The sequence below is a fragment of the Hippopotamus amphibius genome, chromosome 2 (genome assembly GCF_030028045.1).
Source record: "Hippopotamus amphibius kiboko isolate mHipAmp2 chromosome 2, mHipAmp2.hap2, whole genome shotgun sequence".
In the NCBI taxonomy this organism is placed as follows: domain Eukaryota; kingdom Metazoa; phylum Chordata; class Mammalia; order Artiodactyla; family Hippopotamidae; genus Hippopotamus; species Hippopotamus amphibius.
The window spans coordinates 222517938-222532392 of NC_080187.1; the positions used below are offsets into that span (position 1 = coordinate 222517938).

The 14455-nt window shown below is 54.4% G+C and overlaps 5 non-coding genes across 5 annotated transcripts; all 5 read left to right on the forward strand.

The window, feature by feature from the left end:
- The first annotated feature begins 2200 nt into the window (after nt 1-2200).
- Nucleotides 2201-2281, forward strand: LOC130847637 (small nucleolar RNA SNORD115). The gene has a single exon (XR_009052384.1). It is a non-coding gene; the product is annotated as a small nucleolar RNA SNORD115 (small nucleolar RNA).
- Nucleotides 2282-4787: 2506 nt separating this feature from the next.
- LOC130846893 (small nucleolar RNA SNORD115) lies at nt 4788-4868 on the forward strand. Its single transcript, XR_009051688.1, has one exon. It is a non-coding gene; the product is annotated as a small nucleolar RNA SNORD115 (small nucleolar RNA).
- Nucleotides 4869-7374: 2506 nt separating this feature from the next.
- On the forward strand, nt 7375-7455 carry LOC130847638 (small nucleolar RNA SNORD115). Its single transcript, XR_009052385.1, has one exon. It is a non-coding gene; the product is annotated as a small nucleolar RNA SNORD115 (small nucleolar RNA).
- A 2506-nt stretch (nt 7456-9961) lies between these two features.
- On the forward strand, nt 9962-10042 carry LOC130846927 (small nucleolar RNA SNORD115). The gene has a single exon (XR_009051722.1). It is a non-coding gene; the product is annotated as a small nucleolar RNA SNORD115 (small nucleolar RNA).
- Nucleotides 10043-12548: 2506 nt separating this feature from the next.
- Nucleotides 12549-12629, forward strand: LOC130846928 (small nucleolar RNA SNORD115). Its single transcript, XR_009051723.1, has one exon. It is a non-coding gene; the product is annotated as a small nucleolar RNA SNORD115 (small nucleolar RNA).
- Nucleotides 12630-14455: the final 1826 nt, after the last annotated feature.

Consider the following 14455-nt stretch of genomic DNA (forward strand, 5'->3'; position numbering starts at 1 on the left):
GAATGTTCCGCAGTGAGTGGCTCTTTTGGTTGCTACTGATAGGCCCCAGAGAATTTTGAACTATGGGCTGGCCGCCCTCACAGCAGGCAGTACAGGGTAGTCTTTTGGCAACCTCCTGCCTACCAAGGAGGAATGTCTGCTGCTGCCCCAAATTTATGGGCTCACATCTGGTGCACTCACATGCCTTCATTAGAGCTGTATTCTAGTCAGAGAGCACATCGAGGCAGTGATTTCTTACTTGGCCCCAGGCGGAACATCTCTAGAGACCTCTGTGCACCTAGCGCCAGAGTATGATCACCCACTGAGGGAATGGTCCCTTGTGGTGTGTGCTTTATGGCTTCCCAAAACCTGTCAGTAGGGAAGGCTCATGCCCCCTGCCTAGAGATGGTGAGAGGCAGGCAGGAGCCCATCCTCAGGTGCTTGGAGGCAGGATGCTGCTGGTTATTTCAAGGGCTGGAAGCCATGCCGTGGTCTTCAATGGGGTTGTGCCAGGACTCTGTGAGGGATCATGGTGCTTTGTTGGAGCCACTTGATCCGAATGGGGCCTCTGATGGGGTCTGCATGCATACACAGGACCATAGCTTCTCCTGGGTTGGTCGTCCTCTCCGGAAGCCACTGGTTTGTCAGAGAGCCCCCTCCAGAGGAGAAAAGGCTTCTGGGTGTCCATTCCCCCATGAAGGCTTTGCAGAGCCCTTGGGCATCCCGTTATCATGTCCATCGTGAGGCCCTGTTGACCTGAATGGGAGGGGTGGTCCCGGGATGTGGGCTGAGGAGGGCGTAGCTGCATGGCTGTTGTTTGGTGGCCTTGCACGGGCCACAGTAGGGAATGCTGCCACAGAAGAAATTGGCCCTGTTTGGGAATCTCTGTGGTCCCCAAGGAGGAATGCTTGACATGGCTCCCCATCCACCAGATCGGAATGCGGGCCTTGAAATTCAACTCGATTGACCTGAAGTGTAGTAAGACTGACCATGGAGGCACCATTTCATGACGTGTTGCCCTGGGGAGCAACCACGCAGATCTCTGTGCATGTCGAGGCAGAGCACGAGGATGGACTGAGCTTATGGTCAGTTGTGGGGTGTGCTTGAGTGACTTCCAAGAAGTGTTGGTTGGGAGGATGTGGGGCCAGGCCTGGAGGTGGTGAGAGGCAACAAGGACCCTTCATCAGGGACTTGGCAGCTAGATGCTCTTGGCTCTTGTGAGAGCTGAAGGGCTGGTCCCTTGCTGGAATGGGGTTTCCCAGGTCTCTGTGAGGGATCATGGGCCCTCAGATAGGCCAGTTTACTCAGACAGGCCCTTTCATGGGTTCTGCATACAGATACAGGCCTGTGGCATCTCTTGGGCTGGCCTTCCTCTACGGGAGCCACTGCCTACCAAGAGAGCTCCCTCCAGCTCCTGTGAATGTCCACTGTGTGGGACATAAAGGCCTCATTGTCTGGGTGTTGTGCACATGCACAAGCCGAGTGTGACATCGGCCAGCACACGCTTGCCCACACCAGGGTCGGGCCCAGAGGAATGTCTCCATTCCCCCCAGAAACACCCCCAGTGTTTTCCCCACCAAGCAGACCTGGTGCCAGGCCTTGTGCTGCCTGGAGGATCCATGAGGCTAGTCCTTCCCTGGGGAGACATATACGTACTGGTTATTTCATCTGCCCCTGACACAGTATTAAGGTACATAAGATGGCATTGATCCACCTGTCCACTCATGCCTTCATCTTTGTAAGTATGGATGGATGGAGGGAGTGAGCCAAGGACGAGGGTCAAAGGGGAGGGAGCTAGAGCATTCTGGAGGAAGGGAGGCAGGAAGGAAGCTATGTAGGGAGCTGTTTGTATGCGTTTCAGCTATGTGTTCCTGTCTCTGCGTGGAGGTACATTTGGGCCCTATGTTCCTGGATGTATTGCTGCAGGTATTTCTTGTAGCATCATTTGATGCATGAGCGTGTGGCACACACGTGCCCCAATGCATCTAGCATGGAGTTGGAGTTCTCACAGCTGTCCTTCTCACCTCTTGGCAGCCATCGTCCCCAGAGAAATGAAGATCTGTGTTTGGCCTATGTTCCCTAGGGCAATCACCATGAGCCTTGGCCCAGCACGTGGATTCGACAGAATGGCACATCCCTTCAGGCATCCTTCTTTCCAGGAAGCATCTGAGGTAAGCCTTCACATGTGGCAGGGCGCAGGTGAGTGAGGAGGGCCTCAGTTGGGTCGATGATGAGAACTCATATGGTCCTGAAGAGAGCTGATGACCAAAAAATCATGCTCAATAGGATTACGCTGAGGCCTAACAGAGGGATCCAGGGGCAGGATGGCCTGCATTTTTGGTCCATTGCAGAGCCCTGGGTGTGGGTGTGTGTGTGGGTTTGGGTGTGGGTGTTGGAGCAGCCTCTCACTCGAGGAAATCCCTTGAGACTCCTCCCAGTGTAGATGGCTTCCACATATCCAAGATGTGTTGCCACCTTTGGTTTTCTATCCTGCTCCATAGTGCCAGGGCCCACATGTTCTGAAGCCATGGGTGGAGTCTTTCCTTAAGCCTTTCTGCTTTGAATTTTGTGTTTCAGGCCAAGCCTTGGAATGGACTCACCACAGCCAGAATGTTCCGCAGTGAGTGGCTCTTTTGGTTGCTACTGATAGGCCCCAGAGAATTTTGAACTATGGGCTGGCCGCCCTCACAGCAGGCAGTACAGGGTAGTCTTTTGGCAACCTCCTGCCTACCAAGGAGGAATGTCTGCTGCTGCCCCAAATTTATGGGCTCACATCTGGTGCACTCACATGCCTTCATTAGAGCTGTATTCTAGTCAGAGAGCACATCGAGGCAGTGTTTTCTTCCTTGGCCCCAGGCGGAACATCTCTAGAGACCTCTGTGCACCTAGCGCCAGAGTATGATCACCAACTGAGGGAATGGTCCCTTGTGGTGTGTGCTTTATGGCTTCCCAAAACCTGTCAGTAGGGAAGGCTCATGCCCCCTGCCTAGAGATGGTGAGAGGCAGGCAGGAGCCCATCCTCAGGTGCTTGGAGGCAGGATGCTGCTGGTTATTTCAAGGGCTGGAAGCCATGCCGTGGTCTTCAATGGGGTTGTGCCAGGACTCTGTGAGGGATCATGGTGCTTTGTTGGAGCCACTTGATCCGAATGGGGCCTCTGATGGGGTCTGCATGCATACACAGGACCATAGCTTCTCCTGGGTTGGTCGTCCTCTCCGGAAGCCACTGGTTTGTCAGAGAGCCCCCTCCAGAGGAGAAAAGGCTTCTGGGTGTCCATTCCCCCATGAAGGCTTTGCAGAGCCCTTGGGCATCCCGTTATCATGTCCATCGTGAGGCCCTGTTGACCTGAAGGGGAGGGGTGGTCCCGGGATGTGGGCTGAGGAGGGCGTAGCTGCATGGCTGTTGTTTGGTGGCCTTGCACGGGCCACAGTAGGGAATGCTGCCACAGAAGAAATTGGCCCTGTTTGGGAATCTCTGTGGTCCCCAAGGAGGAATGCTTGACATGGCTCCCCATCCACCAGATCGGAATGCGGGCCTTGAAATTCAACTCGATTGACCTGAAGTGTAGTAAGACTGACCATGGAGGCACCATTTCATGACGTGTTGCCCTGGGGAGCAACCACGCAGATCTCTGTGCATGTCGAGGCAGAGCACGAGGATGGACTGAGCTTATGGTCAGTTGTGGGGTGTGCTTGAGTGACTTCCAAGAAGTGTTGGTTGGGAGGATGTGGGGCCAGGCCTGGAGGTGGTGAGAGGCAACAAGGACCCTTGATCAGGGACTTGGCAGCTAGATGCTCTTGGCTCTTGTGAGAGCTGAAGGGCTGGTCCCTTGCTGGAATGGGGTTTCCCAGGTCTCTGTGAGGGATCATGGGCCCTCAGATAGGCCAGTTTACTCAGACAGGCCCTTTCATGGGTTCTGCATACAGATACAGGCCTGTGGCATCTCTTGGGCTGGCCTTCCTCTACGGGAGTCACTGCCTACCAAGAGAGCTCCCTCCAGCTCCTGTGAATGTCCACTGTGTGGGACATAAAGGCCTCATTGTCTGGGTGTTGTGCACATGCACAAGCCGAGTGTGACATCGGCCAGCACACGCTTGCCCACACCAGGGTCGGGCCCAGAGGAATGTCTCCATTCCCCCCAGAAACACCCCCAGTGTTTTCCCCACCAAGCAGACCTGGTGCCAGGCCTTGTGCTGCCTGGAGGATCCATGAGGCTAGTCCTTCCCTGGGGAGACATATACGTACTGGTTATTTCATCTGCCCCTGACACAGTATTAAGGTACATAAGATGGCATTGATCCACCTGTCCACTCATGCCTTCATCTTTGTAAGTATGGATGGATGGAGGGAGTGAGCCAAGGACGAGGGTCAAAGGGGAGGGAGCTAGAGCATTCTGGAGGAAGGGAGGCAGGAAGGAAGCTATGTAGGGAGCTGTTTGTATGCGTTTCAGCTATGTGTTCCTGTCTCTGCGTGGAGGTACATTTGGGCCCTATGTTCCTGGATGTATTGCTGCAGGTATTTCTTGTAGCATCATTCGATGCATGAGCGTGTGGCACACACGTGCCCCAATGCATCTAGCATGGAGTTGGAGTTCTCACAGCTGTCCTTCTCACCTCTTGGCAGCCATCGTCCCCAGAGAAATGAAGATCTGTGTTTGGCCTATGTTCCCTAGGGCAATCACCATGAGCCTTGGCCCAGCACGTGGATTCGACAGAATGGCACATCCCTTCAGACATCCTTCTTTCCAGGAAGCATCTGAGGTAAGCCTTCACATGTGGCAGGGCGCAGGTGAGTGAGGAGGGCCTCAGTTGGGTCGATGATGAGAACTCATATGGTCCTGAAGAGAGCTGATGACCAAAAAATCATGCTCAATAGGATTATGCTGAGGCCTAACAGAGGGATCCAGGGGCAGGATGGCCTGCATTGTTGGTCCATTGCAGAGCCCTGGGTGTGGGTGTGTGTGTGGGTTTGGGTGTGGGTGTTGGAGCAGCCTCTCGCTCGAGGAAATCCCTTGAGACTCCTCCCAGTGTAGATGGCTTCCACATATCCAAGATGTGTTGCCACCTTTGGTTTTCTATCCTGCTCCATAGTGCCAGGGCCCACATGTTCTGAAGCCATGGGTGGAGTCTTTCCTTAAGCCTTTCTGCTTTGAATTTTGTGTTTCAGGCCAAGCCTTGGAATGGACTCACCACAGCCAGAATGTTCCGCAGTGAGTGGCTCTTTTGGTTGCTACTGATAGGCCCCAGAGAATTTTGAACTATGGGCTGGCCGCCCTCACAGCAGGCAGTACAGGGTAGTCTTTTGGCAACCTCCTGCCTACCAAGGAGGAATGTCTGCTGCTGCCCCAAATTTATGGGCTCACATCTGGTGCACTCACATGCCTTCATTAGAGCTGTATTCTAGTCAGAGAGCACATCGAGGCAGTGATTTCTTCCTTGGCCCCAGGCGGAACATCTCTAGAGACCTCTGTGCACCTAGCGCCAGAGTATGATCACCCACTGAGGGAATGGTCCCTTGTGGTGTGTGCTTTATGGCTTCCCAAAACCTGTCAGTAGGGAAGGCTCATGCCCCCTGCCTAGAGATGGTGAGAGGCAGGCAGGAGCCCATCCTCAGGTGCTTGGAGGCAGGATGCTGCTGGTTATTTCAAGGGCTGGAAGCCATGCCGTGGTCTTCAATGGGGTTGTGCCAGGACTCTGTGAGGGATCATGGTGCTTTGTTGGAGCCACTTGATCCGAATGGGGCCTCTGATGGGGTCTGCATGCATACACAGGACCATAGCTTCTCCTGGGTTGGTCGTCCTCTCCGGAAGCCACTGGTTTGTCAGAGAGCCCCCTCCAGAGGAGAAAAGGCTTCTGGGTGTCCATTCCCCCATGAAGGCTTTGCAGAGCCCTTGGGCATCCCGTTATCATGTCCATCGTGAGGCCCTGTTGACCTGAATGGGAGGGGTGGTCCCGGGATGTGGGCTGAGGAGGGCGTAGCTGCATGGCTGTTGTTTGGTGGCCTTGCACGGGCCACAGTAGGGAATGCTGCCACAGAAGAAATTGGCCCTGTTTGGGAATCTCTGTGGTCCCCAAGGAGGAATGCTTGACATGGCTCCCCATCCACCAGATCGGAATGCGGGCCTTGAAATTCAACTCGATTGACCTGAAGTGTAGTAAGACTGACCATGGAGGCACCATTTCATGACGTGTTGCCCTGGGGAGCAACCACGCAGATCTCTGTGCATGTCGAGGCAGAGCACGAGGATGGACTGAGCTTATGGTCAGTTGTGGGGTGTGCTTGAGTGACTTCCAAGAAGTGTTGGTTGGGAGGATGTGGGGCCAGGCCTGGAGGTGGTGAGAGGCAACAAGGACCCTTCATCAGGGACTTGGCAGCTAGATGCTCTTGGCTCTTGTGAGAGCTGAAGGGCTGGTCCCTTGCTGGAATGGGGTTTCCCAGGTCTCTGTGAGGGATCATGGGCCCTCAGATAGGCCAGTTTACTCAGACAGGCCCTTTCATGGGTTCTGCATACAGATACAGGCCTGTGGCATCTCTTGGGCTGGCCTTCCTCTACGGGAGCCACTGCCTACCAAGAGAGCTCCCTCCAGCTCCTGTGAATGTCCACTGTGTGGGACATAAAGGCCTCATTGTCTGGGTGTTGTGCACATGCACAAGCCGAGTGTGACATCGGCCAGCACACGCTTGCCCACACCAGGGTCGGGCCCAGAGGAATGTCTCCATTCCCCCCAGAAACACCCCCAGTGTTTTCCCCACCAAGCAGACCTGGTGCCAGGCCTTGTGCTGCCTGGAGGATCCATGAGGCTAGTCCTTCCCTGGGGAGACATATACGTACTGGTTATTTCATCTGCCCCTGACACAGTATTAAGGTACATAAGATGGCATTGATCCACCTGTCCACTCATGCCTTCATCTTTGTAAGTATGGATGGATGGAGGGAGTGAGCCAAGGACGAGGGTCAAAGGGGAGGGAGCTAGAGCATTCTGGAGGAAGGGAGGCAGGAAGGAAGCTATGTAGGGAGCTGTTTGTATGCGTTTCAGCTATGTGTTCCTGTCTCTGCGTGGAGGTACATTTGGGCCCTATGTTCCTGGATGTATTGCTGCAGGTATTTCTTGTAGCATCATTTGATGCATGAGCGTGTGGCACACACGTGCCCCAATGCATCTAGCATGGAGTTGGAGTTCTCACAGCTGTCCTTCTCACCTCTTGGCAGCCATCGTCCCCAGAGAAATGAAGATCTGTGTTTGGCCTATGTTCCCTAGGGCAATCACCATGAGCCTTGGCCCAGCACGTGGATTCGACAGAATGGCACATCCCTTCAGGCATCCTTCTTTCCAGGAAGCATCTGAGGTAAGCCTTCACATGTGGCAGGGCGCAGGTGAGTGAGGAGGGCCTCAGTTGGGTCGATGATGAGAACTCATATGGTCCTGAAGAGAGCTGATGACCAAAAAATCATGCTCAATAGGATTACGCTGAGGCCTAACAGAGGGATCCAGGGGCAGGATGGCCTGCATTTTTGGTCCATTGCAGAGCCCTGGGTGTGGGTGTGTGTGTGGGTTTGGGTGTGGGTGTTGGAGCAGCCTCTCGCTCGAGGAAATCCCTTGAGACTCCTCCCAGTGTAGATGGCTTCCACATATCCAAGATGTGTTGCCACCTTTGGTTTTCTATCCTGCTCCATAGTGCCAGGGCCCACATGTTCTGAAGCCATGGGTGGAGTCTTTCCTTAAGCCTTTCTGCTTTGAATTTTGTGTTTCAGGCCAAGCCTTGGAATGGACTCACCACAGCCAGAATGTTCCGCAGTGAGTGGCTCTTTTGGTTGCTACTGATAGGCCCCAGAGAATTTTGAACTATGGGCTGGCCGCCCTCACAGCAGGCAGTACAGGGTAGTCTTTTGGCAACCTCCTGCCTACCAAGGAGGAATGTCTGCTGCTGCCCCAAATTTATGGGCTCACATCTGGTGCACTCACATGCCTTCATTAGAGCTGTATTCTAGTCAGAGAGCACATCGAGGCAGTGTTTTCTTCCTTGGCCCCAGGCGGAACATCTCTAGAGACCTCTGTGCACCTAGCGCCAGAGTATGATCACCAACTGAGGGAATGGTCCCTTGTGGTGTGTGCTTTATGGCTTCCCAAAACCTGTCAGTAGGGAAGGCTCATGCCCCCTGCCTAGAGATGGTGAGAGGCAGGCAGGAGCCCATCCTCAGGTGCTTGGAGGCAGGATGCTGCTGGTTATTTCAAGGGCTGGAAGCCATGCCGTGGTCTTCAATGGGGTTGTGCCAGGACTCTGTGACGGATCATGGTGCTTTGTTGGAGCCACTTGATCCGAATGGGGCCTCTGATGGGGTCTGCATGCATACACAGGACCATAGCTTCTCCTGGGTTGGTCGTCCTCTCCGGAAGCCACTGGTTTGTCAGAGAGCCCCCTCCAGAGGAGAAAAGGCTTCTGGGTGTCCATTCCCCCATGAAGGCTTTGCAGAGCCCTTGGGCATCCCGTTATCATGTCCATCGTGAGGCCCTGTTGACCTGAATGGGAGGGGTGGTCCCGGGATGTGGGCTGAGGAGGGCGTAGCTGCATGGCTGTTGTTTGGTGGCCTTGCACGGGCCACAGTAGGGAATGCTGCCACAGAAGAAATTGGCCCTGTTTGGGAATCTCTGTGGTCCCCAAGGAGGAATGCTTGACATGGCTCCCCATCCACCAGATCGGAATGCGGGCCTTGAAATTCAACTCGATTGACCTGAAGTGTAGTAAGACTGACCATGGAGGCACCATTTCATGACGTGTTGCCCTGGGGAGCAACCACGCAGATCTCTGTGCATGTCGAGGCAGAGCACGAGGATGGACTGAGCTTATGGTCAGTTGTGGGGTGTGCTTGAGTGACTTCCAAGAAGTGTTGGTTGGGAGGATGTGGGGCCAGGCCTGGAGGTGGTGAGAGGCAACAAGGACCCTTCATCAGGGACTTGGCAGCTAGATGCTCTTGGCTCTTGTGAGAGCTGAAGGGCTGGTCCCTTGCTGGAATGGGGTTTCCCAGGTCTCTGTGAGGGATCATGGGCCCTCAGATAGGCCAGTTTACTCAGACAGGCCCTTTCATGGGTTCTGCATACAGATACAGGCCTGTGGCATCTCTTGGGCTGGCCTTCCTCTACGGGAGCCACTGCCTACCAAGAGAGCTCCCTCCAGCTCCTGTGAATGTCCACTGTGTGGGACATAAAGGCCTCATTGTCTGGGTGTTGTGCACATGGACAAGCCGAGTGTGACATCGGCCAGCACACGCTTGCCCACACCAGGGTCGGGCCCAGAGGAATGTCTCCATTCCCCCCAGAAACACCCCCAGTGTTTTCCCCACCAAGCAGACCTGGTGCCAGGCCTTGTGCTGCCTGGAGGATCCATGAGGCTAGTCCTTCCCTGGGGAGACATATACGTACTGGTTATTTCATCTGCCCCTGACACAGTATTAAGGTACATAAGATGGCATTGATCCACCTGTCCACTCATGCCTTCATCTTTGTAAGTATGGATGGATGGAGGGAGTGAGCCAAGGACGAGGGTCAAAGGGGAGGGAGCTAGAGCATTCTGGAGGAAGGGAGGCAGGAAGGAAGCTATGTAGGGAGCTGTTTGTATGCGTTTCAGCTATGTGTTCCTGTCTCTGCGTGGAGGTACATTTGGGCCCTATGTTCCTGGATGTATTGCTGCAGGTATTTCTTGTAGCATCATTCGATGCATGAGCGTGTGGCACACACGTGCCCCAATGCATCTAGCATGGAGTTGGAGTTCTCACAGCTGTCCTTCTCACCTCTTGGCAGCCATCGTCCCCAGAGAAATGAAGATCTGTGTTTGGCCTATGTTCCCTAGGGCAATCACCATGAGCCTTGGCCCAGCACGTGGATTCGACAGAATGGCACATCCCTTCAGGCATCCTTCTTTCCAGGAAGCATCTGAGGTAAGCCTTCACATGTGGCAGGGCGCAGGTGAGTGAGGAGGGCCTCAGTTGGGTTGATGATGAGAACTCATATGGTCCTGAAGAGAGCTGATGACCAAAAAATCATGCTCAATAGGATTACGCTGAGGCCTAACAGAGGGATCCAGGGGCAGGATGGCCTGCATTTTTGGTCCATTGCAGAGCCCTGGGTGTGGGTGTGTGTGTGGGTTTGGGTGTGGGTGTTGGAGCAGCCTCTCGCTCGAGGAAATCCCTTGAGACTCCTCCCAGTGTAGATGGCTTCCACATATCCAAGATGTGTTGCCACCTTTGGTTTTCTATCCTGCTCCATAGTGCCAGGGCCCACATGTTCTGAAGCCATGGGTGGAGTCTTTCCTTAAGCCTTTCTGCTTTGAATTTTGTGTTTCAGGCCAAGCCTTGGAATGGACTCACCACAGCCAGAATGTTCCGCAGTGAGTGGCTCTTTTGGTTGCTACTGATAGGCCCCAGAGAATTTTGAACTATGGGCTGGCCGCCCTCACAGCAGGCAGTACAGGGTAGTCTTTTGGCAACCTCCTGCCTACCAAGGAGGAATGTCTGCTGCTGCCCCAAATTTATGGGCTCACATCTGGTGCACTCACATGCCTTCATTAGAGCTGTATTCTAGTCAGAGAGCACATCGAGGCAGTGTTTTCTTCCTTGGCCCCAGGCGGAACATCTCTAGAGACCTCTGTGCACCTAGCGCCAGAGTATGATCCCCAACTGAGGGAATGGTCCCTTGTGGTGTGTGCTTTATGGCTTCCCAAAACCTGTCAGTAGGGAAGGCTCATGCCCCCTGCCTAGAGATGGTGAGAGGCAGGCAGGAGCCCATCCTCAGGTGCTTGGAGGCAGGATGCTGCTGGTTATTTCAAGGGCTGGAAGCCATGCCGTGGTCTTCAATGGGGTTGTGCCAGGACTCTGTGAGGGATCATGGTGCTTTGTTGGAGCCACTTGATCCGAATGGGGCCTCTGATGGGGTCTGCATGCATACACAGGACCATAGCTTCTCCTGGGTTGGTCGTCCTCTCCGGAAGCCACTGGTTTGTCAGAGAGCCCCCTCCAGAGGAGAAAAGGCTTCTGGGTGTCCATTCCCCCATGAAGGCTTTGCAGAGCCCTTGGGCATCCCGTTATCATGTCCATCGTGAGGCCCTGTTGACCTGAAGGGGAGGGGTGGTCCCGGGATGTGGGCTGAGGAGGGCGTAGCTGCATGGCCGTTGTTTGGTGGCCTTGCACGGGCCACAGTAGGGAATGCTGCCACAGAAGAAATTGGCCCTGTTTGGGAATCTCTGTGGTCCCCAAGGAGGAATGCTTGACATGGCTCCCCATCCACCAGATTGGAATGCAGGCCTTGAAATTCAACTCGATTGACCTGAAGTGTAGTATGACTGACCATGGAGGCACCATTTCATTACGTGTTGCCCTGGGGAGCAACCACGCAGATCTCTGTGCATGTCGAGGCAGAGCACGAGGATGGACTGAGCTTATGGTCAGTTGTGGGGTGTGCTTGAGTGACTTCCAAGAAGTGTTGGTTGGGAGGATGTGGGGCCAGGCCTGGAGGTGGGGAGAGGCAACAAGGACCCTTCATCAGGGACTTGGCAGCTAGATGCTCTTGGCTCTTGTGAGAGCTGAAGGGCTGGTCCCTTGCTGGAATGGGGTTTCCCAGGTCTCTGTGAGGGATCATGGGCCCTCAGATAGGCCAGTTTACTCAGACAGGCCCTTTCATGGGTTCTGCATACAGATACAGGCCTGTGGCCTCTCTTGGGCTGGCCTTCCTCTACGGGAGCCACTGCCTACCAAGAGAGCTCCCTCCAGCTCCTGTGAATGTCCACTGTGTGGGACATAAAGGCCTCATTGTCTGGGTGTTGTGCACATGGACAAGCCGAGTGTGACATCGGCCAGCACACGCTTGCCCACACCAGGGTCGGGCCCAGAGGAATGTCTCCATTCCCCCCAGAAACACCCCCAGTGTTTTCCCCACCAAGCAGACCTGGTGCCAGGCCTTGTGCTGCCTGGAGGATCCATGAGGCTAGTCCTTCCCTGGGGAGACATATACGTACTGGTTATTTCATCTGCCCCTGACACAGTATTAAGGTACATAAGATGGCATTGATCCACCTGTCCACTCATGCCTTCATCTTTGTAAGTATGGATGGATGGAGGGAGTGAGCCAAGGACGAGGGTCAAAGGGGAGGGAGCTAGAGCATTCTGGAGGAAGGGAGGCAGGAAGGAAGCTATGTAGGGAGCTGTTTGTATGTGTTTCAGCTATGTGTTCCTGTCTCTGCGTGGAGGTACATTTGGGCCCTATGTTCCTGGATGTATTGCTGCAGGTATTTCTTGTAGAATCATTCGATGCATGAGCGTGTGGCACACACGTGCCCCAATGCATCTAGCATGGAGTTGGAGTTCTCACAGCTGTCCTTCTCACCTCTTGGCAGCCATCGTCCCCAGAGAAATGAAGATCTGTGTTTGGCCTATGTTCCCTAGGGCAATCACCATGAGCCTTGGCCCAGCACGTGGATTCGACAGAATGGCACATCCCTTCAGGCATCCTTCTTTCCAGGAAGCATCTGAGGTAAGCCTTCACATGTGGCAGGGCGCAGGTGAGTGAGGAGGGCCTCAGTTGGGTTGATGATGAGAACTCATATGGTCCTGAAGAGAGCTGATGACCAAAAAATCATGCTCAATAGGATTACGCTGAGGCCTAACAGAGGGATCCAGGGGCAGGATGGCCTGCATTTTTGGTCCATTGCAGAGCCCTGGGTGTGCGTGTGTGTGTGGGTTTGGGTGTGGGTGTTGGAGCAGCCTCTCGCTCGAGGAAATCCCTTGAGACTCCTCCCAGTGTAGATGGCTTCCACATATCCAAGATGTGTTGTCACCTTTGGTTTTCTATCCTGCTCCATAGTGCCAGGGCCCACATGTTCTGAAGCCATGGGTGGAGTCTTTCCTTAAGCCTTTCTGCTTTGAATTTTGTGTTTCAGGCCAAGCCTTGGAATGGACTCACCACAGCCAGAATGTTCCGCAGTGAGTGGCTCTTTTGGTTGCTACTGATAGGCCCCAGAGAATTTTGAACTATGGGCTGGCCGCCCTCACAGCAGGCAGTACAGGGTAGTCTTTTGGCAACCTCCTGCCTACCAAGGAGGAATGTCTGCTGCTGCCCCAAATTTATGGGCTCACATCTGGTGCACTCACATGCCTTCATTAGAGCTGTATTCTAGTCAGAGAGCACATCGAGGCAGTGTTTTCTTCCTTGGCCCCAGGCGGAACATCTCTAGAGACCTCTGTGCACCTAGCGCCAGAGTATGATCCCCAACTGAGGGAATGGTCCCTTGTGGTGTGTGCTTTATGGCTTCCCAAAACCTGTCAGTAGGGAAGGCTCATGCCCCCTGCCTAGAGATGGTGAGAGGCAGGCAGGAGCCCATCCTCAGGTGCTTGGAGGCAGGATGCTGCTGGTTATTTCAAGGGCTGGAAGCCATGCCGTGGTCTTCAATGGGGTTGTGCCAGGACTCTGTGAGGGATCATGGTGCTTTGTTGGAGCCACTTGATCCGAATGGGGCCTCTGATGGGGTCTGCATGCATACACAGGACCATAGCTTCTCCTGGGTTGGTCGTCCTCTCCGGAAGCCACTGGTTTGTCAGAGAGCCCCCTCCAGAGGAGAAAAGGCTTCTGGGTGTCCATTCCCCCATGAAGGCTTTGCAGAGCCCTTGGGCATCCCGTTATCATGTCCATCGTGAGGCCCTGTTGACCTGAAGGGGAGGGGTGGTCCCGGGATGTGGGCTGAGGAGGGCGTAGCTGCATGGCCGTTGTTTGGTGGCCTTGCACGGGCCACAGTAGGGAATGCTGCCACAGAAGAAATTGGCCCTGTTTGGGAATCTCTGTGGTCCCCAAGGAGGAATGCTTGACATGGCTCCCCATCCACCAGATTGGAATGCAGGCCTTGAAATTCAACTCGATTGACCTGAAGTGTAGTATGACTGACCATGGAGGCACCATTTCATGACGTGTTGCCCTGGGGAGCAACCACGCAGATCTCTGTGCATGTCGAGGCAGAGCACGAGGATGGACTGAGCTTATGGTCAGTTGTGGGGTGTGCTTGAGTGACTTCCAAGAAGTGTTGGTTGGGAGGATGTGGGGCCAGGCCTGGAGGTGGGGAGAGGCAACAAGGACCCTTGATCAGGGACTTGGCAGCTAGATGCTCTTGGCTCTTGTGAGAGCTGAAGGGCTGGTCCCTTGCTGGAATGGGGTTTCCCAGGTCTCTGTGAGGGATCATGGGCCCTCAGATAGGCCAGTTTACTCAGACAGGCCCTTTCATGGGTTCTGCATACAGATACAGGCCTGTGGCCTCTCTTGGGCTGGCCTTCCTCTACGGGAGCCACTGCCTACCAAGAGAGCTCCCTCCAGCTCCTGTGAATGTCCACTGTGTGGGACATAAAGGCCTCATTGTCTGGGTGTTGTGCACATGGACAAGCCGAGTGTGACATCGGCCAGCACACGCTTGCCCACACCAGGGTCGGGCCCAGAGGAATGTCTC